This window comes from Saccopteryx bilineata, chromosome 4 (genome assembly GCF_036850765.1).
Source record: "Saccopteryx bilineata isolate mSacBil1 chromosome 4, mSacBil1_pri_phased_curated, whole genome shotgun sequence".
In the NCBI taxonomy this organism is placed as follows: Eukaryota; Metazoa; Chordata; class Mammalia; order Chiroptera; family Emballonuridae; genus Saccopteryx; species Saccopteryx bilineata.
In genome coordinates, this window is record NC_089493.1 from 55,922,913 (window position 1) to 55,949,196 (window position 26,284).

At 40.3% G+C, this 26,284-nt stretch overlaps 1 protein-coding gene across 9 annotated transcripts in view; it reads left to right on the forward strand.

The window, feature by feature from the left end:
- Positions 1–340: 340 nt before the first annotated feature.
- The window catches only part of HERC1 (HECT and RLD domain containing E3 ubiquitin protein ligase family member 1), a 235,788-nt gene continuing 209,844 nt past the window's right edge, over positions 341–26,284 (forward strand). For 8 of the 9 annotated variants that reach the window (XM_066274158.1, XM_066274165.1, XM_066274161.1 and 5 more), the window contains exon 1: positions 341–490. The gene's annotated coding sequence lies outside the window, so the exon portion shown is untranslated. The remainder of the gene's footprint in view (positions 491–26,284) is intronic. The other variant, XM_066274159.1, reaches the window with a different exon arrangement.

Genomic DNA, 26,284 nt, shown 5'->3' on the forward strand with positions numbered 1-26,284 from the left:
GAAAACCCGGAGCGCTGGCCGGCCTCCCACTTCTCACTGCTCTTTGTTAAACGCCCCCATTGTGCCTCATAGGCGGAGTCTGGACCATTCCGCGTGGGCTGAAATGTGAGGGTTGCGCTGTGCTAGGGTCTCCAAAGAACTAAGGTCACTTCCCGCCACTACCCCATCCCCCGACCCTCAATCAAGTTCTTTCCTTTTCCACTCCTTCCGCAAACTCGCCCGGAGCTCCTCCCACAGCCCCTCTCACCTCCCGCGCTGGCCTGGGGGGGCGGGGCGAGGTTCCGGACTGCGCGATAGTTCCGTCAAATCCCGCGAGACTCTCGCCTGCCGCCGCCGCTGCCGCCGCCGCTGCCGCCTCTTACGTCTTTCCCTTTGACAAGTCGCCGCTGCTGCAGCAAAAATAAAGGACGCGGCTACCGCAGCCACTGCCGAGCGGGGCTCCGGTCACAGGAGCCGCGCCCCACCCCCGCCAGCTCTGGAGTCGTGTACGGTAACGCCTCTTCTTCTGTCTTCCTGGACGCTTGTGCTTGCGCCCCGCCGGCCGGGCAAGGCGGGCTGGGGCCGTTCCGGGGTCCTGGGTGGGCGGCAGGCAAAGGCCTGTGGGAGCTCTCCCCGCGCGATGAGGGCCCCCCAGCCCCAGGGGCCTCTCTCAGTCCTTGCGCATACTGAACCACCTTAGAAGCTAACCCGCCCGCCGGAGGGGGCCGAGGGACCCGCCCCTCCGGCGGCTTGATGTATGTGCCCCTCAATCCTCGGGGGTCGCATCTCTGACCTTTTCTCTCATCCTTTTATCCTTTAACGAACGCCTCTCCCCTGGCCGGGGCCGGGGCCGGGGTTGGGGTCGGGATGCGACGGCCCGGCTCTTTCTAGATACGAGAACTGCGACCCGGTGTCCCTCTCGCCCGCCACCTTTTGAGGGGTGGAGGTTGAGGTTGGGACAAGGTGTTTGTCTCCTTTCCTCTGCATTTGGATGGGGGCAGCCCATCATCCTAAAAACATTTTCCCAAATCTCCTGCCTCGATAGAATAACAATTCATAGCCTTTGCTACCAGGAGGCGAGACGAGAAGCATTGTTTTAGTCTTTAGAGTAAGATGAGGATGATAATGACAGGAGCTGTCCCAGAGAACATGGTGATGGGTGGCTGGTTCGAGGGAGACATGAGGAAGACAGGAGCTGGTACTCTCATCTCCCAGGAGGTTATGTAAAAAACATGTTTTCCATCCTAAAGAGCTGTGAAGCATAGGGACATAATTTGCCTTAATTATAAAATAATGTCTCTAATACTGTGGGAAATATGGATCATCAGAATAGTAAGAATACTAAATCTAAGCAAGCTAATGCATCACTGTAATTCCATTTCCAGAGATAGTGTCTCATGATTAACATTTTGACGTATTTCCTAACAGACACTTAAATTTTTTCATATAGTACATGGCTAATCCTTGATTGGCACTGCCCCATTCTATATATGTTCCAAAAATTTATCACGTCTTTGGCCTTCTTGATTAAAACTGGTTGCTTGTTCATTATCGCTGGCTGTACTCTGTCATCACTATCTCTTTCTTTGGGCTCTTTTTCAAAAATGATTGCTAGCTAAGTGGTTTTAGAAATCAAACATTAAAAAATTGTCTTCTTGGATCTGGTACATGACATGCTTTTACACTTTGGCCTGTGGTGGGTGCTGAAAAGGAGCAGTGTTTATGGAAAGCAATTAAACTTTGATTATTCATAGTGGGGAGAAACCAGTTTACCTCAGGGTTTTATAAAATTGATTTACATTGGTTATTTTTAGATCAAAATTATTATGTGATATTGTTTCTTTCATAGTGCTTTTGTAATTGGGATAGAATGGACATGTGCCTTTGATTATATAGGTTTCTATAGTGTGTGTTTATACAAGCAAAATTGACTGTCTTAGGTGCTTATATGCACATATATATGATTTATATTCTTGATTTTATATATATACAATCTTGGAAGTGAGTTAAAATGTATCATTATATTATTTGAGAAAAGAAAGTATTAGAAGCAAAGAAGTCTTGTAATATTTTCCCCCAAATCACCTGATAGGATTATATGACAGAATCTAAGGAGGTTGGAAATCTGAAGGCTTTTAAAAATAGGACAGATAGTCATCTGTCTGGGGTTGTCATTGGAATGGATTAAATGGCCTATTAAGGCCTCTTGGAATTCTAAACCTTTATGAATTTTGCTTTCCCTGAGGTTCTTGTAACGTTGTTTCTTAAATTTCGAGTCATGCTCTCTGCATGTGACACCCATTCATTTTCTGGTCATGTACAGATTTCCTTCCCGACACAGGCATCCAGGTGGTGCATGGAGGAGGAAGCAAATGTGAACTTAAAATGCATCACTTAATCTGCTTATTAATTATAAATGTCTCCTAAAAGTCCTGTTTGATTAAAGAAATTTAGAAGACTGTGTTGTTTATTGGGCTGAATTGGTCAATAGAGGATGCAAATACTATTGTAAATAACAATACAATTAAAATGTCCTAAGCATCCCCCCCCCCAAGACCAAATAACTTTTAATTATTTGGAAAAAGAAAAGGACTGGATGCATTGAACAGCTGATTTTTTAAAATTCAGATTTTCAGAACTTAAAATAGCAATGACTGTGGTTTGGGGTATGGAGAGACATTTGTGTTAGGATAAATGCACATAGACTTGTGAAACAAAACTTGAATTTCATAGTTGGACAACTATGTAATAAGTAACAAACTTACTTGAAACAAATTTATTGAAGATTTTATATATAATATATATACAATTTTTTTTTTAAGTGAGAGGAGGGGAGATAGTGAGACAGACTTCTGCTTGCGCCCCAACAGGGATCCACCCGGCAACTCCCGTCTGGGGCCAAAGATAATTTTTTAATGTAAATAAAACTTTGGTTTAACAGACAAATGAAATAAGTTGTTATGTGCAGATTATCATGATATTGGGTTATGTCATTTACAAAGTTGTAAAGCTAGTAAAGTCACAATAGCTAGCATATTAAAATTTTTAAAAAATGTTTCCAATGATTTGAGAGAGAGAGAGAGAAGCATTAACTCATTGTTCCACTTAGTTGTTCCATATAGTTGTGCACTCATTGGTTGCTTCTTGTGTGTGCCCTGACCAGGGCTTGAACTCGTAATCTTTGCAAGCCGGGATGACACTATATCTACTGAGTCACCCAACCAGGGCCTGCTAGCAAATATTTTTGACTAAAACATTTATAAGGGAACATAAAGTAGGTTATTTCCTTTTAGATGTCATAATCTTATTTTTGTGATTTTAGTTTCTTCTGCCATCACTTACTGGGTCCTCTTAAGTTAATGGGAAATTTCCAGATGAGATCCCTGAGCATGGAAATATGGAAGTTGAATAAGATGACTGACTAATAGATTTTACTTATTTTCAGCTGTTTATTTTGAAATAATGTTAGATTTACAGAAATGTTGCAAAGATAGTATAGAGTTCCTATATACCTTTCACATACATCTCACTGTTGATGACTTATATAACTATAGTACAGTGATCAAAATCAGGAAATTAGCATTGTTATAACACTATTAACTAAACTACAGAATTTGATTTTTACTGGTTTTACCCCTAGTGCTTTTTTTCTGTTGCAGGATCTAATCCAGGATCCCACGTTGCATTTAGTTGTTGTATTAGTTTCCTCTAATCTGTCAGTTCCTCATTTTTTTTCTTTTCTTTCATGATCTTGACGTGATTAGTACTGGTCAGTTATTTTGTGGAATTTTTCTCATTTTGTGCTTGTCTGATGTTTTTCTAATGATTATATTGCCATTATGTATAAAGAAAACCACAGGAGTGATGTGTCCTTCTCACTGCATCATTATAGAAGATAGATGGTATTTTTTTTTTTAGAACCATCAGGAAGTTAAGTAAAAATATTGTCTCTTGAATACCTCAGTTGTGTAGTTTTTGAAGTCCAACATGGGTCTCACTTGCTAAAATCAAAGGCGTAGCAGAGCCGTGTTCCCTTTTGGAGGTTCTAGGGGAGAATCCACTTTCTGGCATTTTCCAGCTTCCAATGGCTACCCATATTTCTTAGCCCATGGCTCCTTCCTCCATTGTCAAAACCAGCAACATAGCACTCTCTCTGACCCACCTGGTGTCCTCCCATCTCTTTCCCTATCCAGAAGATAGATGGTATCGATATGTCTTTAACCTTGATGGCTTTGTTTGTTAAGGTGGCCTCTGCTAGATTCTCCACTGTAAAGTTACTGTTCTTTATATGTGGAGATACATTGTTTCTCCTCAAACGGTGCCACTGATTTTAACATCCACTGGAAGATCTTGTCTGCAACAATTATTACTGTGGCATTTGCCTCATGGTGATTTTGTTTTTCTCTCATTCCTTTTGCATTTATTATTAGAATTCTTCTGTAAGGCAGAGATGTTCCTTCTTCATTTATTCAATTATTTATTTTTAAAAGTATGATCTCATGGTTATTCTACAGGTTATAATCTGATAGTGTTATTATTTTGTTGCTCAAATTGTTTCAGTTTGGCCATTAGGGGCTCTTTCAGGAAGGCCTCCACCCTTTTTTGAGTACTGATTTTTATTGCACCAGAGATGATTCCAGGAAAGATACAAATAAGTATGGAATAAAATTCCTGGAATCACCACTCTGGTTCCTTTCATTGGAGAGTAAAATTTAAATTGAGATCTGGATGCTTGGTGTGCTAATTGAGGTGTTATTACTCCTAGGCCCTCAGAGGACAGAGCTAGGAAATATGTTTAAAGACTAACCTGTTCATGCATGCAACAGCGCATGTGTGCGTGCACACACATTTATTTCTATATTTAATAAAAACTGTGAGTTCTTATTACTATCTTCTCTTCCACTCTAACATCACAAGGTTCATTACAACTTTCCCCCTATTCTTTTTTTTTTTTTTTTGTAATTTTCTGAAGCTGGAAATGGGGAGGCAGTCAGACAGACCCCTGCATGCGCCCGACCGGGATCCACCCGGCACGCCCACCAGGGGGCGATGCTCTGCCCATCCGGGGCATCTCTCTGTTGCGACCAGAGCCACTCTAGCGCCTGGGGAAGAGGCCATGGAGCCATCCCCAGTGCCCAGGCCATCTTTTGCTTCAATGGAGCCTCTGCTGCGGGAGGGGAAGAGAGAGACAGAGAGGAAGGAGAGGGGAAGGGGTGGAGAAGCAGATGGGCGCTTCTCCTGTGTGCCCTGGCTGGGAATCGAACCCGGGACTTCTGCACGCCAGGCTGACGCTCTACCACTGAGCCAACCGGCCAGGGCTCCCCCTGTTATTTGTAATTTTTATTCTGAAATGAGAAGTCTGGCTCTTACCTATAATATCTAACTTGTTTATTCACTTTTGGAATGCACATCACGTAGTTACAATTATTAGTGTATACCTTGTGAGAAACGTATTTGCTGATTTAATGCAGCATTTTGTCCAGCTTTGTGTGTGTGTGTCTTTAGCCTTACAATGTCTGACTCAAAATACTGTTTGTTTGTGTGTGTGTGTATGTGTGTGACAGAGACAGAGAGAGGGACAGCTAGGGACAGACAGACAGGAAGGGAGAGAGATGAGAAGCATCAGTTCTTTGGTGCAGCATCTTAGTTGTTCATTGATTGCTTTCTCATATGTCCCTTGACTGGGGGGCTCCAGCAGAGCAAGTGACCCCTTGCTCAAGCCAGAGACCTTGGGCTCAAGCCAATGACCTTTGGGCTCAAGCCAATGACCATGGGGTCATGTCTGTGATCCCACGCTCAAGCCGGTGTCCCCACACTCAAGCTGGTGAGCCTGTGCTCATGCTGGCGACCTCCTGGTTTCCAACCTGGGTCTTCTACATCCCAGTTCGATGCTCTATCCACTGCACCACCACCTGATCATTCTGACTCAAAATACTGTTTTCTGAAGTTACTTAGGTTAGTTCTTTTCTTTCCCATGCATTTTAGTGTAATTATTTTATTCATCTGTAATGCAATTAAGTCCTTTTCTTACTGTTTTCCCTTTTGTGTTCCCCTCAATCCTGGTTGATTTTCATTATTTGCATATTTGCTTTCTTATATGAAACATTATTACTAAGCATTAGTACGTACATGAAAATATATACTTAAAGAAGTGTTACTCCTTATTCCTTTTACCCTATTTTCATCTACTCCCTTTTCTCCTCACCTGTTTTTTTCTTGCCTTGTCGTTAACCAGTCTTTTCAGTTTCTGGTTTATTCTTACATTATTTCTTCTACATAAATGAACAGATTGTGTGTTTTATTTTTTTCTCATACAGTGTTTTAATTGATGTACAATTCATATAACCATAAACCTCCCCCTTTTGAAATATACAATTTAGTGGTTTTTTAGTATAGTCACAGGTTGTGCAAGCATCACCACTATCTAATTCAAGAACATTTTTATCACCTCCAAAAGGAACCCTGTATCCATTAGCAGTCACTTACCATTTCCCCCTCCCCAGCCCCTGGTAAACATTAATCTTCTTTGTTTTTATGAAGTTGTCTATTCTGGGCATTTCATGTAAATGGAATCATTATAATATGTGGACTTTTGTGCATGACTTCTTTCACTTAGCATAATATTTTGCAGGTTCATCCATGTTGTAGCATGTATCAGTTTTATTCCTTTCAATGGCTGAATGATATTCCACTGTATAAATATACCAGATGTTTTTCATTCATGCATCAGGTGATAGACATTTGGTCTTTCTTTTTCTTTTTGGGCTATTATGAATAATACTATTAGGAACATTTATGTACTAGGGTATGTGTGAACATACGAATTTAGAAAGAATTTCAGTTTCAATTTCCTAGAAGTGGAATTGCTGGGTCATATGGTAACTGTGTTTAACTTTTTAAGGAACTGCTAAGCTGTTTTCCTATTCCTGCTTTCTTATAGGAAGAGTGGCATGTTATACTCTTTAACTTTATACTTTTATCACTTAACAGTATATCCTGGAAATTACTCTAAATCAGTTCATTCTTGTCAAGAGATATGTTTTGATAGCTTCATTTTTTTTTTAAAGCTGTCTACTACTCCACTGTGTGGATGTATCCTAACTTATTTAACTATTTTTCTACTTATAGGCATGGTTTATTTCTGTGTTTTGCAGTTATAAACAATGTTATAATAAATGACCAGTGCATCTATAGGTTTGTTAGAGGTGTGCCTTCAAGATTCCTATAACTAGATCAAAAGGTAAGTGCAACTTGATCTGTGGTGGTGCAGTGGATAAAAGTGTCTACCTGGAATGCTGAGGTCGTGGGTTTGAAACCCCAAGCATTCCCCATCAAGGCACATACCAGAAGCAACTGCTACAAGTTGATGCTTCCTGCTCCTCCTCCCTTTTCTCTCTCCCTATCCTCTCTCTCTCTCTGAAAAAAAAAAAAAAGTTAAGTGCATATGTAGTTTTTGTTTTAGGTATTGCCAAGTTTTTCTCCAGAAGTGTTGTACTAATTTGCATTTCCACCAATAACAAAATGTGTTGTTTTTCTTTTGCCAGAGATGACTGATTTCTTAAAACGCTCTGTAGTCATTTCAGTGACCTGAACCGGTTGTGGAAGGGCACTTAATGCCTGCAGTTGGCAGGTTCTTCTAGCTTAAAAATGAAATACATTGTTCACTAATACTGCACTGATACATGTAGGTTATTATGTGTAGGTGAAATCGATTGGAATGCAATTTCTGGTCTAGCCAGGATTGTTCATCTGAAACCTTTTGCATTTAATGGAGGTTGCTGCATTGATTCATAATATCCAAGCTCAGGAAGAATACTTCTGGAGTTTAGCATAGGATAACTGAAATTGTAAGGAGAATATTTTTTTCTTTAGAATATGTATGATACAGTAGTTATTGGTTTACATTGTAAGCTAGTTATTTTGAACAGTACACACAGTACATATTGACACCATGGTATGGTAGTGATTTTGACCAGTAATGGCCATATCTTTTTATATTTCTTTAAGAAAGTAGGCCAGTTTTAGGGAGATGAAATAGAGAGTTTTAAGTTCTAGATTAGGATTATTCTATCAGATTTTAGTGGTGCCAATAAACCAAGATAACTTGAAAAATAATCCTATTTTACAAGATAACAAGCTCTGCCCAATGAGGCTGGAAATGTATGTTCCTTCCCAGAAAGAACATTGTTCAGGTGCTTGGAGTGCATTAATGACAAAATATTCTGATGAACTGATGTTTTCAAGAAAACACACGCTGAGTGCTGATTGTGAATGGACCCAATAGTGGTCTGTGCAGTCTTTTTTTTTTCTTTTTTTTTTTTTAGCGCACGTGTGAGAGAGACAGGAAGGGAGAGAGATGAGAAGCATCAGTTCTTCTTTGTGGCATCTTAGTTGTTCATTGATCATTTTCTCATATGTACCTTGACCAGGGGTGCTCCAGCCAACCCAGTGACTCCTTTTTCAGGCTAGTCACCTTGGTCTTAAGCCAGTGACCATGGGGTTATGTCTATGATCCCATGCTCAGGCCAGCAACCCCAGCTCAAGCTGTTGAACCCATGCTCAAGCTGATGACCTTGGGATTTCGAACCTGGGCCCTCTGTGTCCCAGGTCAACAGTGTGTATCCACTGCTCCACTGCCTGGTCAGGCTGGTGCAGTTTAAAAAAAAAATTATTGATTGATTTTAGAGAGAGAAGAAGAGGGGGAGGGAGAGAGAGAAAGAAATATCGATTTGTTAGTCTTAATTAAAGTGAAATTAATTTTTATTCTATAAATACCCCAAATAACATTTGGTTTTACTGGTTACAAAGAGAAGACCATGAAACATCACAGAATGGTTATGTGTCCACCAATCTCTCATTTTTATTGTTATTATTTAAAAATATATTTTTATTAATTTTTTAGAGTGAGAGGAAGGGGGAGAGAGAGAGAAACATTGATTTGTTGTTCCACATATTTATGCATTCATTGGTTGATTCTTGTATGTGCCCTGACTGGGGATCGAACTTTCAACGTTGGTGTGTAGGACAGTGCTCTAACCAGCTGAGCTACCCAGCCAGGGCTCTTTCTCATTGTAAATGATTTGCGGTAGTAAGTAGTAGTAATGGAATAATGATAATAGAATAATAGCAGTATAGTATAATTTTTTCTCTCACCTGTGGTTCTATGAGAGCACTAAATCCAAATGTCTCAGGAATTTTGGATATTCACTGTATGTAAAGAATGAACTGTTCTACAGTGCATCTAGAATGGAACTAGTTATGTATCATCCTTGAGAGAATTGAGAAAATATTCACTTTTTTGAAGTGAATATTTTGAAATATTGAAGAATTGAGAATACTTCAATATTCACTTCAAGTATGTGTGATTCTGATGATGAACCCTAGTAGAGAAAGGTCATGGTCATTGTAATCAGATCTATTTTTCTCCCTCCAATTCTACCACTTATTAAGCAGAGTGATGTTGGTCAAATCTTAATATCTTAGCTTCAGTTTTCTGATCTATGTATAAAATGGTAATAAAATAATAGTTGCTCTGTCTATGGCTGGTGTGAGGATTAAACAGTCTCTCCAATCTACATTTATTTATTTCTATGACTTTAAAAAACTATCTATATGCTGGTTGATTCCCACATTTATATCTTTTTAGCCCAGACACTTCCCTGATGTCCAGTGTCATAGTTCATCTGCCTGTTTCACATTTCATTTGGCTCTCTAGTAGGCATCCCAAACTAAATTTGCAGACATAGAAGATGTGTTTCCTATCCTCATCATTTCCTATGAAACGTCTTAGTAAAAGGCAGGACTATTTAACCAGTCACTCAAGCCAAAATCCTCGGTGTCGTCTGTGAGTCTTCTCTTTTCTTATTTTTTATTTATTACTGATTTTAGAGAGAGGCAGAAACATCCATCTGTTCTTTTATATGCCTTGACTGGAGATTGAACCCACAGTCTTTGTGTATTGGAACAACACTAACCAACCGAGCTATCTGGCCAGGGCTCTTGTCTTTTCTTTATAATCAGTCCATCAGCAAAATCCTCTTGGTTTTTCTCTTGAATATATTTCTAATCTGATTACATATCCCCATCTCTACCTTATTACTCTGGTCAAACCACCCAGTGGTGGGATTCAAATAATTTAACAGCTGGTTCTCTGCCCTAATGACTGTTTTTTTTTTTTTTTTTCTGAAGCCGGAAACGGGGAGAGACAGTCAGACAGACTCCCGCATGTGCCCGACCGGGATCCACCCGGCACGCCCACCAGGGGCCATGCTCTGCCCACCAGGGGGCGATGCTTTGCCCCTCCGGGGGGTCGCTCTGCCGCGACCAGAGCCGAGTTCTAGCGCCTGGGGCAGAGGCCAAGGAGCCATCCCCAGCGCCCGGGCCATCTTTGCTCCAATGGAGCCTTGGCTGCGGGAGGGGAAGAGAGAGACAGAGAGGAAGGAGGGGGGGCGGGGTGGAGAAGCAAATGGGCGCTTCTCCTATGTGCCCTGGCCGGGAATCGAACCCGGGTCCGCCGCACACCAGGCCGACGCTCTACCGCTGAGCCAACCGGCCAGGGCCCCTAATGACTGTTTTAAGTATAAAAAAAGATATGCTGAAAGTTAGTTTATTATTTCATGCATTTAATACTTGAATAAGAACAATAAAAGAGGTACACAAAACTAGATTATGTTGTAGTTTAAAAATATTAATGAAAAAGTATTAAATAATACCTGACAAAAAAATAAAATTTAAGATATTTCCATATTGCTTCTTGGTTGGCGTCCTCAGTTATCTTCGCTTTTATCCTAGCATCATCGGCTGTGTGATTTATCCTTATCTATCTTTTCACTGTAGGAGTGCATGATATGTGTGATAAGATAACCCTTGAAATATGTTTCTTTATTTTTATTTATTATTATTATTATTATTTTTTTATTTTTTATTTTTTTTTTCATTTTTCTGAAGCTGGAAACGGGGAGAGACAGTCAGACAGACTCCCGCATGCGCCCGACCGGGATCCACCCGGCACGCCCACCAGGGGCGATGCTCTGCCCACCAGGGGGCGATGCTCTGCCCATCCTGGGCGTCGCCATGTTGCGACCAGAGCCACTCTAGCGCCCGAGGCAGAGGCCACAGAGCCATCCCCAGCGCCTGGGCCATCTTTGCTCCAATGGAGCCTTGGCTGCGGGAGGGGAAGAGAGAGACAGAGAGGAAGGCGTGGCGGAGGTGTGGAGAAGCAAATGGGCGCTTCTCCTGTGTGCCCTGGCCAGGAATCGAACCCGGGTCCTCCGCACGCTAGGCCGACGCTCTACCACTGAGCCAACCGGCCAGGGCCTATTATTATTATTATTTAAAGTGAGAGGCAAGGGAGGCAGAGAGACAGACTCCCACATGCGCCCTGACCGGGATCCACCTGGCAATCCTTGGCTGGGGCAGATACTCTGCCCATCTGGGGCTGCTGCTCTGTTGCTCAACAACTGAGCTATTTTAGCACCTGAAGTGAGGCCATGGAGCCATCCTCAGCACCTGGAGCCAACTTGCTCTAACCATTCGAGCCATTGCTGTGGGAGAGGAGGTATAGAGTGAGAGAGAAAAAGAGAGAGAGAGAGAGGAGGGGGAGGGATAAAGAAACAGATGACTGCTTTTCCTGTGTGCCCTGACTGGGAATTGAACCCAGGACTTCTGCACTCCAGGCTGAAGCTCTACTGCTGAGCCAACCAATCAGGGCTGAAATCTATATTTCTATTGGTTCATTGTGCCCCAGCTTCCTATTGGTTTCATTATTTGGGGAACAGCAGCACACTCTTAATATCTCGTGGGAATTTTGAGTGTTGCACAAAGCTGAAACAAAGGACAGCTTGTCATCCCTTTGGGTATTTGACACTTTTTCTCTTTACATTATATGTTTGTTTACTGAAGTAACAAATGCAAGGGAATTAAAATGTAGTATTTTATTAAAGGTATAATGAGTTTTATGAAACGAATAAGTAAGTATTATAAGTTCCATCAAATTTTTTTCACCTATGGACAGAATGAACTTTATAGGTGCTTAGAATACGCTGTTGCACAGATGAACGTTAAAAAAGAGTAAGGAATGTAAATTTGTGATTACCAGATTGGGCGGCTGCCCAGGTGCCCACCTTAGAGAAGACTGTGATTACAAGTGCCATTTTAACAACTGGTTTGCCAAACTCAACAAAAAATTAGTTATCAGTTCTGCCGAACTGTTGCAAACTGACTGAATCCCACCACTGAAACCACCCCCTTATCTGTGTAATTACAATTTTGTCTTAACTGATTTCCCTTCTTTCTCACTTGACCTCCTACAGTCTATTCTGCACTTCATATTCTGCACTTCATGGCTAGGATGATCTTTACTGTCAGTCAGATAGGCCACTCCTCTATTTATTTTACAATAGCTTCCTTTTACAATTAAAATCGCCAAATTTCTAGCCATGACCTATAAAGTATTTCATGTTGTACTTTGCCTACCTTCCTTCCTGCTTTCCTCTGTTCACTCTACTTCTGCTACATGAAGTTCCCTATATTCTTTGATCATGCCAGGTGCATTCCCAGGGTTTAATATTTGTTTTTGCTCTGGAGTGCTCTTCCTTCTCATCTTTGCACTGCTTGTTCCCTTATATCATTCAAAGAGGTTATCAATCTCTCTTTAGAGTGCTCTTCCCTGATAACACTATAGAAAACAATGATCATTTCCCCTCCTTGTCTCTTGTTTTTTATGGTATTTATGCTTCCAGAAATTTCGTGACTTGTCTACTTGTTTATTATTTGTCTTTCTCATGAGAATATAAAGTCTGTGAGAGCAGGAACCTTACATGTCTTGGTCATTCCAGTGCCTGGAAAGACCCTGACACATATAGTAAGCCAAGGATGCAGCTTTAGGAAGTTGTCTATGAAGTAAAATTATATCCAATTTAGATTAAATAGTTCTACTTTTTTAAGATTTTAAGCCAAAGGAAAACTATTAAGTCAGTTAAACAATACTGTGAAACTTGCACATTGGGTATTTACATGAGAAATGTTAAGTTTTAGAATTTATGATGTTATCAAGAACACAGTTGTACATAGGATGTGCTAAGTGATATGTGAAAAATAAACTTGGAGTTAGGCTCTTGTATTTGTTGCAGTGTTTAACGTTGTCCAATTATAATGGTGGTGCTATTGATGTAATAGTAATATTTTCTCTTGCTCTGCCAAGAGAAATAATTTTCTCACTCTAAACTCTTGATTTAAGTTTCTGTTGATTTTTGGGGGGAGTACATTGTATTCCAAACTCTTTTTTTTTTTTTTTAACTTAATATAGGAGAATTTATAGAAGCCCTTTAAATTTTTCTATGTTAGTCACTATACCATAAAACTGGTCATGGGCAATTTTATGATACAGTTCAAGTAAGCAGCTTTGCTCTATTAGAAATACAGGATAACCACCTGACCTGTGATGGTGCAGTGGATAAAGCATCGAACTGGGTTTACCTTGTCAAGGTGTATATGGGAATTGATGCTTCCTGCTCCTCACCCTCTCCTCTCTCCCTTCTGTCTAAAAAGTGAATGAATAAATAAATAGAAATATAGGATAACCTAATCTAGCACTAGGAAGATTATATTATCTATGTGTTAATATAATTTAAAAGCATGAGGGAGCTTGTATCTTTTATATAAGGTTTACATTGAACTTTCTTATACAACCAAGTATTCAGTCATTTTTACAGTATAGTGTATAGTGAAATTTTGTCACTAATATGGTCATAGTTTCTGCTTTCTCAAAATTGCTCATTGTTTTGAAAGAGAGGAATTGTGGAGAATGATGGAGAGATTCTGTAATTTGGTAAATGTGTAATGGTGGAGTAGACAGATGTACACATAAAGGAATGATAAAGGTTAACACTTATTGAGCATTTACTGTCCACCAGGCACTATTCTAAGCACTTTCATTTGGATCACATTTAAATCTGGTTGAACTATTATTTATAGACCACGTTTAACCCATTTATTTTGCAGATAAGGAAATTAGAGCACAAGAGAAAGTAAATTGACCAAGATCACACAACTAATAAGTGGTGGATTCTGGATTAGAATTCAGAAATAAAGGGGGGTGTTGGTGGAGACTGTGGGGGTGAGGGGGCTGAGCATGGAAATGTGCATAGGGACAGATGGGACAGACAGACAGGAAGGGAAAGAGATGAGAAGCATCAATTCTTCGTTGCGGCTCCTTAATTCACTAATTGCTTTCTCGTATGTGCCTTGATCAGGGGAGCTACAGCAGAGCGAGTGACCCCTTGCTCAGTTCAATGGTTTTAGCTGATCTAAAATCCCAGCCAAGTACCTAATGTCGTGGGCAGGATTATTCTGTATAGGTGTTCAGAAGTTCATGGTGACAATTAGAATTTTAGGTGCTACATGCTACTTTGACTTCTCTGTTCTTCCAAAGAGAGGAAATAGATGTTAGAAGAGAACAGTAATTGGTATAAGGATTGGGCTTTTCTATAGAAAAGTAAATATTATTGAGTCTTTATGCCCTGAAGTAGTTTTTCTCTGTAGACTTTGAAACCTAATGATATTAAGGAGCAAGTTTAGTCTGCCATCTGTCTAAAGTGCAAACAAGTTTTGAGATTTATTAATATGACTGACTTACATTTGTATATAGCTTTTTAATTTACAAAGTACTTTGGTAAGCATTTTTTTTTTTGTATTTTTTCGAAGTTAGAAGCATGGAGGCAGTCAGACAGACTCCCATATGCGCCTGACCCCGGATCCACTTGTCATGCCCACCTGGGGGTGATGCTCTGCCCATCTGGGGCGTTGCTCCATTGCGGCTGGAGCCATTCTAGTGCCTGAGACGGAGGCCATGATGCCATCTTCAGCGCCCAGGCCAATTTTGCTCCAATGGAGCCTTGGCTGTGGGAGGGGAAGAGAGAGATCGAGAGGAAGGAGAAGGGAAAGGGTAGAGAAACAAATGGGTGTTTCTCCTGTGTGCCCTGACCAGGAATCCAACCTTGGCCTTCCACATGCCAGGCTGACGCTTTACCACTGAGCAACCAGCCAGGGCCTAAACATTTTCTTAACTGATCTTCATAAAACCTCTGTGAAATAGGCAGAGTATATATTCTACCATTTGACAAGCTTCCACAGAGAGAGGTAGCTGCCTGAGGCAGGAGCCCTTGAATAACCTTTAGTTGGTAGACCCTGTTTTATGAATATTCTATTCATAAAGGAAGTTGCTATTCTTTGGCAGAACTGCCAGAGTGTGAGTGGTGAACTTTTGCATTGTATGGTATCATGGGCTAATGTCGTAAATAAGTGATTGGAAAGTTGCTTAATCTGGAAGCTGAAGATACTTGGCATGATGAGTAGGTAAAGATGGCCTGTTATAATAAGCATGTTCTTAATGTTTGTCAAACTGAAAGCCTTGGCATTTTTGAGAAATATAATTTTGATTAAAATTATAATTCTTTTGTGTGTGTGTGTGTGACAGAGACAGAGAGAGACAGAGAAGGGGACAGATAGGGACAGACAGACAGGAAGGGAGAGAGATGAGAAGCATCAATTCTTCATTGCGGCTCCTTAGTTCACTGATTGTTTTCTCATATGTGCCTTGATCAGGGGGGCTACAGCAGAGCAAGTGACCCCTTGCTCAAGCCAGTGACCTTGGGCTCAAGCCAGAGACGGTGGGCTTCAAGCCAGCGACCTTTGGACTTAAGCCAGTGACCATGCGGTCATATCTAGGATCCCACACTCAAGCCAGTGACCCCACGTTCAAGCCAGATGAGCCTGTGCTCAAGCGGGCTACCTTGGGGTTTCGAACCTGGTTCCTCTGTGTCCCTGTCCAGCGCGCTCTATTCACTGTGCCACTGCCTGGTCAGGCTAAAATTATAATTCTGTATATCAACAGTGCTGTAATCTTTTTTTAAACCAGTATTTTAATTAAAACCTTCTACCTGTTAGGCTGAAGTAATATTGATGCTGTTTTGACTCTATTGTAGAATAGACATAGAGGTGGGGGCACTTTACTTTTCTGAGGTCAAAGAAGAAAGTTTGGTAGCTTCTGAAAAGGCTGATGGAACATATAACCTTAGTGAAATGTTTATAAAAGGTTACTGTGTTCTCTGGTTCCTTTGTTCATTTTAGAATAGTTTGAATTGCTTTGGTTAATTTAAATTGGTCTGAGGTGTTAAGAGGGACTTTTCAAAATTCTTATAGTTACACCTTGTTTAAACAAGGAATAAAATCAGATGCAAATTCATAGAATCACTTCACATTAAATTAATTGATGATTGACAAAATCTGACTTTGGTTTGCAAAAATCTAAGGAATTGCTGAGCATTATGTATTTTTATGTATCTTTCAGTTCTGTGTTGTTTTCTTTTTCCATGGTGCTCTCTGTAGCAGCCTCCTTATCACCACCGTCTCCCTCCAGGGCTGCCATCTGTTGGTTTGGCTCCTTACTTCAGAGTAGGAAGGCAGGAAAGGGTTTTTCTACACAAGATAAAACTAGCCCTGTTTGTAGTGCAGTGAGCTGGAGCAATAAGGCTGCTGGTGATAAATTCTAGAAGTACCATAGCCTCACAGGACTAGAAAGATGGTGATGACTGTGCCATATTGTCTACAAGTTTTTTCTGTGACTATTCCTTTATTTAATATAAAAAAAAATAAAAAACTGATTCATACTTAAACATTTTTTTCATAGAAAGCCATAAATTGGTTAACTATTAACAGGCTTGTAAATTAGAGTAATTATATGTAAGAGAGTTTAGCATGTTAACTATTAGTGAAATTCATGTCAAATGATTTCTTATAGCACTTTATAAATATAATTTGATCATGGTAAATTTATATTCATTTATGCCTGGTTGTGCATTAATCTGTTATGGGAATATGTAGACTATTTGCAATCCTAGGCAGATAATTCAGTTTCCTAGAATGTTTCTTTTTTTTTTTTTTTTTTTTTCTGAAGCTGGAAACGGGGAGAGACAGTCAGACAGACTCCCGCATGCGCCCGACTGGGATCCACCCGGCACGCCCACCAGGGGCGAGGCTCTGCCCACCAGGGGGCGATGCTCCGCCCCTCCGGGGCGTCGCTCTGCCGTGACCAGAGCCACTCCAGCACCTGGGGCTGAGGCCAAGGAGCCATCTCCAGCGCCCGGGCCATCCCCGCTCCAATGGAGCCTTGGCTGCGGGAGGGTAAGAGAGAGACAGAGAGGAAGGAGGGGGTGGGGGTGGAGAAGCAAATAGGCGCTTCTCCTATGTGCCCTGGCTGGGAATCGAACCCGGGTGCCCCGCACGCCAGGCCGACGCTCTACCGCTGAGCCAACCGGCCAGGGCCCTCCTAGAATGTTTCTTTTAAAAACATTTTTTTATTACAAAATATTGTTAAGCATCTATTAATATAAAAGTAGAGAGAATAGCCTGACCTGTGGTGGTACAGTGGATAAAGCATTGACCTGGAATGCTGGGTCGCCAGTTTGAAACCCTTGGCTTGCCAGGTCAAGGCATGTATGGGAAACAACTACTACAAATTGAAGCTTCCCTCTCCCCTCTCCCCTCTCCCCATCTAAAAATCAATAAAAAAATTTAAAATAAAAAGTTGAGAGAATAGTATAAAGAGCTTCTATGTATTCATCTTTGATTTTCAAATATTATAGCCAGTCTTGTTTCCTCTATATTTATATCCAGCACCATTCCATCTCTAATCCCTGCACTTTTTTTAACTGAATCTCAGACATATTGGCAAATTTTCGATATTTTAGTATGGCTCTCTAAAAGATAGTTTTTTCTTAGAAAATAAGCATAATACCATTATCAAACCCCAAAATTATAGCAAGGTCTTAATATAATTAAGTATATAATCTGGTTTCATATTTTTGTGATTGTTTTATAGATACAAATACATATAGTTTGTCAGAAGTGTGGTCCAAATATGGTCATACTTTATAGTTGTTTGATATGTTCATTAAATCACTTTTAATCTTTGGACTCCTTCTATCTGTTTTTTTTTTCTTCCATATGTGTTTTTGCTAAAAGTAGCCAGGTTGTTTGTCCTGAGAAGATTCCCATTTTGCTGATTGCTTTTCTCTAACATCATTTTAACATGTTGTTTTGTCTTCTGAATTTCCTGTCAATTCATAAATATGAATTTTTTTTTTTTAAGTATGAGTACTTCATAGGAATGGTTTGTATTTCCATCAGGGGTACTTAAGATCTTGTTATTGCTCTTGGTGATGTTAATAGCTAGCTATTGATGACTATTGCTTAGATTTATTAATTCATTAGGGATCGCAAAATAGTGAAATTTTATTGGTTCTCATGTATTATGTGGTGTACTTTTGGGTAGTTCAACAATATAAATTTTATATTTAGGACATTTTTTTTTATGTTAGAACAATTTCTGGGATGATTTGACTAGGTTCTGTGGTGGAATTCCTTTCAGGGAACAGTGCAAGTCCTTATTGAAAATTCAGAGAAAACTTGCAAATATTGACTAATTGGACTTTCTTTAAAGGACATTTGGCCAGTAAATGGGTTAACGTCCATCGTGATAGAGTAGCTTGTGACCTAGTGAACGCAGCTTGTAATTGGCGTTTGTTCTTTTTTAGAGGTCAGTGTTTCTATTCAGAAATTTCCAAAGTGATTCGTGCAGGGCAGCAGTTATTTGTTTCTTGAGCCAGATTTCTAAGCATGAGTTTGAGAACAGGACTTGTGTGTGAATCAGGTTTAAAAAATACTGAGTTTACAAAATAACAGCATACTTTGTATTAAAGGTTGAAAGAACTGAAGCAGCACTTCCTGATGTAGCTCCTTGACAAAAGGATTTGGGGGTCAAAGAAACTTTTTAAACAATGTGCACTATATCCTGTTGGAATGTAATGACACACATTAACATGTAAAGTACCTACAGTAAAAAAATAAAAAATGTGTTTAACATTAACTCAGCATTTTCCAAATTTATATTGACCACTGAACCTTCTTCCTCATAACTCCTAGAACTGATTTTCTAGAGGAAACAAATTTTGGGAAATGTCGGATTAGAGGATTTGAACAGAGAATAAAGAAAACTGATGATGAAGAGTGTATATGACCCTCACTTCAGTGATAGGGAGAAATTTTTGACAGGTGAATCATTTTTTCAGTGAGAAAATGGCAAGAGTCAAATGTTGGTTGTTTTATCTTGGTCTATACATATTATACTTCTAGGACAGCAGTGTTAGGAAAGGACATTAGTAATATATAACATTTACTAAATAACAGGCACTGTTTTTAGTCCTTTTTATATAACTTGTAATTCATTTAATTTCCAGAGCCACCTTCTGCAGAAGGCACACTGTTGTTATCTCAATTTTACAGATAAGAAAATTCAGGCACAGAGAAATTGAGTAAATTGTTCAAGGTTTACATTGCAGAGTTGGTGACATAGAGGGCCAGGATCTGAACTTAGGCAGCCTGACTCGAGTCCATGTGCATAGCCACTGTACACTCAAGATACGACAGATGTAAATCCTGAAATAGAAATTAGATTAAAAAGGGGACTTAAAGGCCTTTTGGAGGGAACAGATATTTTCTTTAACTTTCAGGAAGTCAGGGCTATGAGAAGAAGAATGTGGAGACCTGGCTGTGACCTGGTGAACGTAGAAAACACAGAGACCTGGGAACTATTCTTCATAAAAAAGGAATACCTACCAAAGAGATGGTCTGGGTGCAGGTAGAAGGCTGAGTTAAGAGAATACTGTTAATACCAGAATTTCAGACTTAGAAGTGAATTGGAGCTCACTTAATAAGACTCCCTTATTTTATATATGAGATCTGAGGTTACATAGTTTACATACTTGAAGTAATAATTATAGTTCACATTAGTGTAGTATATTAAAGCACTTTTACATGGATTCTCGTTTGATCTTCTAAAAAGGTGGGTAGACAGGTTCTATATTTTCCACAGGAAAGGTGGTTCTTGAATTTAGATTTTCTGCATCTTAAAACCTAAAGCTCTCTTGGGGTTTTGAACCTGGGTCCTCCTGTCCCAGTCTGACACTTTATCCACTGTGTCACCGCCTGGTCAGGCTGAAAAATATTCTTTTTTTTTTTTTTTGTATTTTTCTGAAGTTGGAAATGGGGAGGCAGTCAGACAGACCCCCGCATCACATTTTCTCAGTTCTTGATGAATGACATATTAAAGAAGAGTAGTTAGTGCATGCTTTTGAAATGTGATGAGCATTTGGGTCAGAAAGAAAAGCTGCATTTTAAAAAATGGAAAGAACTTCCTCCTGCATGTCAAAAGTAATATGTGCTATTGTAAAATACAATTTTTTAGACAGTGTAGGGAGATATAAAGAAAATAGTGGAAACTGTCCATCTGTGCAGAATAATTTCTGTTAAATTCTAATGTGTAGTTTCCAGATTTTTTTCTATATCTAGGTATATATAGATTTTTTTTTTCATTTTTCCGAAGCTGGAAACGGGGAGGCAGTCAGACAGACTCCCGCATGCGCCTGACCGGGATTAACCCGGCATGCCCACCAGGGGGCGATGTTCTGCCCCTCTGGGGCGTTGCTCTGTTGCATCCAGAGCCATTCTAGCACCTGAGGCAGAGGCCACAGAGCCATCCCCAGCGCCCGGGCCATCTTTGCTCCAATGGAGCCTCGGCTGCAGGAGGGGAAGAGAGAGAGGAAGGAGAGGGGGAGGGGTGGAGAAGCAGATGGGCGCTTCTCCTGTGTACCCTGGCCGGGAATCGAACCCAGGACTCCTGCATGCCAGGCCGACGCTCTACCGCTGAGCCAACGGGCCAGGGCAGTATATATAGATTTTTTTGAAAATTCTGTACATACTGTTCTATAACCTGGAATACTGTATTTATGTTTTATTTTTATTTTTTGCGAGAGAGACAGAGAGAGCGACAGATAGGGACAGACAGACAGAGATGAGAAACATCAGTTCTTCATTGTGGCGCCTTAGTTGTTCACTGATTGCTTTCTCATATGTGCCTTGATGGGCATAGGCAAGGTAGGGGGTTGGCTATAGCTGAGCCAGTGACCTCGTGCTCAAGCCAGGGTCCCTACGCTCAAGCCGGCAACCTTGGGGTTTTGAACCTGGGTCCTCCTTGTCCCAGTCTGACACTTTAGCCACTGTGCCACCGCCTGGTCAGGCTAAAAAATATTCCTTTTTTTTTTTTTTTTTTTGTATTTTTCTGAAGTTGGAAACGGGGAGGCAGTCAGACCCCCGCATGCGCCCGACTGGGATCCACCCGGCACGCCCACCAGGGGGCGATGCTTTGTTGAGACCAGAGCCACTCTAGCGCCTGAGGCAGAGGCCACAGAGCCATCCTCACCGCCCGGTCCAACTTTGCTCCAGTGGAGCCTTGGCTGCGGAAGGGGAAGAGAGAGACAGAGAGGAAGGAGAGGGGGAGGTGTGGAGAAGCAGATGGGCGCTTCTCCTGTGTGCCCTGGCCGGGAATCGAACCCAGGACTCCTGCACACCAGGCTGACGCTCTACCACTGAGCCAACCTGCCAGGGCCTGAAAAAATATTCTTAAGCAATATACTCACTTGGTACAAAGGGGGTTACTGCAAAATGTGTGTCTCTCTTTTTTTTTCTATCTTCAGTTCCCTAATTATTCTCATAGTTAAATGTTAATTTTTTTTGTGTCTTCAGAGATTCTAAACCCCTTCAGTCATGCATTCATATATATATATTTTTTCTTTTTGCACAATTGCTAGCACTCTGAAGATTGTTCTTCATCTTATTTTTTTATTGTTATAAAATATAGATAACATTTAACATTTAATGCAGTTGTAAAGTGTACAATTCAGTGCCATTAAATGCATTCACAATGTTGTGTAAACATAGCTAGTATTTGTATCCAAAACTTTTTTCATCATTTCCAACAAAGCTCTGTACCCATTAAACAATAATTTCCTCTTTCCTTCTCCCCTAAGTCCCTGGTATCCTCCATTCTACTTTATCTAGGAATTTTCCTATCCTTGGTATCCCATATAAGGGGAATCATATATTTATCCTTTTATATCTGGCTTATTTCATTAAGTAAAATATTATATTTTCAAGGCCTATCCATGCTGTACCATATATCTGAATTTCATTTCTTTTTATGGCTGAGTACTACTCCATTATACACACACACACATTTTATTTATTCATCTGCTTATGGACACTTGGGTTGTTTCTGCCTTTGGGCTATTGTGAATAATTCTGCTATGGACTTTGGTGTACAGCTAGCTGTTTACATAGTTGCTTTCAATTCTTTATTTATTTATTTGTTTTTTATTTTAGTAAGAGGAGGGGAGGCAAAGAAACAGACTCCTGCATGTGCCGTGGCCGGGATCCACCGGGCAAATCCACTAGAGGTTGATGCTCTCTGCCCATCTGGAGAGACAGTAACATCATTCTGTACTTGTATGTGCCCAGACTGGTGATAAAACTGGCAACCTCTGCACTTCAGGATAATGCTCTATGAGCTATCTGGCCAGGGTTACCTTTTTAAAAAAATTTGATTTTAGACAGATAGGAAGGGAAAGAGAGATAGAAACATCAATCTATTCCTGTATGTGCCCTACCTAGGAGTTGAACCAACAACCTATGGGTATCAAGACAATGCTCTAACCAACCAAGCTGTCTGGCCAGGGCAGTTACTTTTAGGGCAATTACTTTTTTTTTTTTTTTTTTAATTATTTTATTTTTCTAATTTTTTTTTTTTAATTTTTTATTTTATTTATTCATTTTTAGAGAGGAGAGAGAAAGGAGAAAGAGAGAGAGAGAGAGAGAGGAGAGAGAAACAGAGAGAGAGAAGGGGGGAGGAGCTGGAAGCATCAACTCCCATATGTGCCTTGACCAGGCAAGCCTAGGGTTTGAACCGGTGACCTCAGCATTCCCAGGTCAACGCTTTATCCACTGCGCCACCACAGGTCAGGCTAGGGCAATTACTTTTAAGCCAGTTACTATTTGGTGCTATTATGTCTCTCACTTCCTCATTTTTCTGATACCATCAGAGTCTAAATATTATTTTTTTTCTTCCTAAAAATACTCACATATTGATATTTTGAGATTGTGAGGAACTAGCTATATATAGTACCTACTTCCAATATTTTTGCACTTTCCCCATTTATTTAAGGAAGACTAATAAGAATGATTTTTTGAAGTGTAAATTAGATGTATCACTGGGAGTTCAGGGAGGAAAATTTACCAAATATGTCATGATTGTCTTGACTTAGGCTTTAGATGTTAGTAAAGTAAAGGTACTAAAGAAAGAGGAAAAAAAAACAAAAAAATTAAAAAAATTAAAAAAAACAAGAAAGAGGAGAAGAGTTTTTTCTACAGACAATATGTGATAAGGAACACTGGGTTCCTCATGCTTCTAGAAAGGGGTCAGAAACCTATGGCTCGTGAGCCAGATGTGGCTCTTTTGATGGCTGCATCTGGCTTGCAGACAAATCTTTAATAAAAAAAATAATGTTAAAAATATAAAACATTCTCATGTATTACAATCCATTCGTTTCCTACCGCTCATGTTCATGGTTGCAGAGGCTAGAGCCAATCACAGCAGTCCTCTGGGACAAAACCACATTCTAATTGGATAATGTATAAAGTACACGGGTCGGGTCGTTGTGAGGTCAGGAAGTAAACTTCCCTCCTTTTAATCAAGTAGTCAGCTAGCTTGATTGCAGAAACCCTTTTGACAAAGAAGATGGCTAAAAGAAAAAAAGATGAGGAGTATCGTACTTTTCAGCAGGAATGGACAGAGGAATTCGTCTTTGTGGAGAGAGCAGGTTCTGCAGTGTGTCTAATATGCAATGGTAAAACTGCATCGATGAAACAGTCAAATATAAAGCGGCACTTCGACACACGCCATACTACATTTGCATTGAAATATCCAGCGGGGGACAGCAGGAAGAAAGCATGTCAAGAGCTAGTGTGCAGAGTGCAAGCTAGTCAGCAGCAACTCTGTGTTTGGACCCAACAAGGTGACTGGAATTCGGCTAGCTTTGCTGGTGCTTTAGCAATTGTGAGAAACAGAAAGCCATTCACAGATGGGGAGTATGCCAAAACATTTATGCTTGATGTTGCCAATGAACTTTTTGACGACTTTTCAGATAAAGACAAGATAATCAAACGAATAAAAGACATGCCTCTGTCGGCAAGAACTGTTAACGATAGTACCATCATGATGGCAAATCAAATTGAGGCAACACAAGTGAAGGACATAAATGCAGCACCATTCTTTTCTCTCGCTTTGGATGAGTCAACAGACATAAGCCATTTATCCCAGTTCAGCATGATTGCAAGGTATGCTGTCAGTGACACACTACGTGAGGAAAGTCTTGCTGTTTTTGCCTACGAAAGCAGCTTGGTGAGGTGATATCGCTGGTCATTCAGGTGGTCAACTTTATTGTTGCCTGAGCTTTAAATGATCTCCAGTTTAAAACACTGCTGGATGAAGTTGGGAATAATTATCCTGGTCTGCTTCTGCACAGCAGTGTGTGTTGGTTGTCAAGAGGGATGGTGCTCAGCCGTTTCGTGGCTTGTCTGAGCGAAATCTGGACTTTTCTTGAAATGAAAAACGTCTAGCATCCTGAGTTAGCTGACACTGAGTGGCTCCTGAAGTTCTACTATCTCGTGGACATGACTGAACATCTGAACCAGCTCAATGTGAAAATGTAAGGCGTTGGAAATACAGTCTTATCCCTTCAACAAGGAGTGTTTGCATTTGAAAACAAGGTGGAACTCTTCATCACAGACATTGAAACAGGTTGTTTACTACATTTTGAAAAACTGGGAGAGTTTAAAGATGCATGCACAGCAAGTGACCCTGCTCAACATCTTGATCTCCAGCAGCTAGCGGGCTTCACATCTAATCTCCTGCAGTCATTCAAAGCGTGTTTTGGAGAACTTCGTGAGCGCACTCGTCTTTTTAAGTTCATCACCCATCTATACGAGTGTACAGTGAACAGTGTCGACCTGAGTTACATCCCTGGTGTCTCCGTCAGAGATTTTGAGCTACAAGCTGCTTACCTGAAGGCCTCAGACATGTGGGTAAATAAGTTCAAGTCACTGATGAAGATTTGGAAAGACTTGCATGACAGCAAGCAGAGTTGGCGAGCAAACACAAGTGGGGGGAAATGAAAAAACTTCAACCTGCAGACCAGCTGATTGTCAAAACTTGGAACGGGCTTTCTGTCACATACCACACATCGCAGCGTGTGAGGATTGCTGTACTGACAAAGTTTGGCTCTACATATGCATGTGAGCAGTATTTCTCACGTCTAAAGAACGTTAAGACCAACCTACGATCACATTTAACGGATGGAAGTCTTAACGCCTGCATGAAGCTTAACCGTACCACGTATCAACCAGACTACAAAACCATCAGCAAAACCATGCAGCACCAGAAGTTGCATTAATGGTAAGAAGTACTTTATTCATCATTGGTTAGCAACAGCATAACAACGTTATTAAAAAGAATTCTACATAAAATAAACACATTTACTCGTATTTAGTGTTAAACATATTGTATGGCTCTCACGGAATTACATTTTAACATATGTGGCGTTCATGGCTCTCTCAGCCAAAAAGGTTCCTGACTCCTGCTCTAGAAGATAACTTTTATTGAAGTCTATTGTTTGGCTCATGGCCACTGGTCAGCTACAAATCAAGGTATCCTGGATGTGCTGACATTTCTATTTGCATTTGTGCACTAATTGCATCTGTTTGTGTAACAGGTTGTTGAACTTGACAATTGATAACTTGCTTTCTTTTTTTTGTTCCCAAAGATTTTTTCATTATAAAATACTTTGATGTTCTAAAATCCCAAGGTTTGTAGCAGCCATTGTTTGGAATCATATTGAAAACAGAATTATTAAAAATGTAGTAAATTTGCTTATAGCTAGTTATAAACTTTTTGTATAGACATTGTAGTGATGTAACAAGAGTTAAAATACCTTTATTTGTCAACAGTAGTATAGTATTTCTAAGGTTACACGAACTTCCATGATGGAATATAAAAGAAGGAATTTAAAATAGTTAAAATTACTTCCCTTTGGGAATTATATGGTGAACAATTAGAGATTATACAGTACCATACCTAACCTTTATTTTTACAGTTTCTGATCATAGAAATTCCAGATCAGAAAGATCACAGTAGGTTGAGCTTATTAGAACAGGTTAATTAGGGTGAGGAGCAGGAGGTGATGAATCTTAATTAGTACAAAAAGTAAGTATCATATTTGTTAGGTAGAGAGGAAGTGGTGGACATTTTAGGGGTCAGTAGCATGAGTAAGGGTAGGATTGAACACACCCCAACTGAATG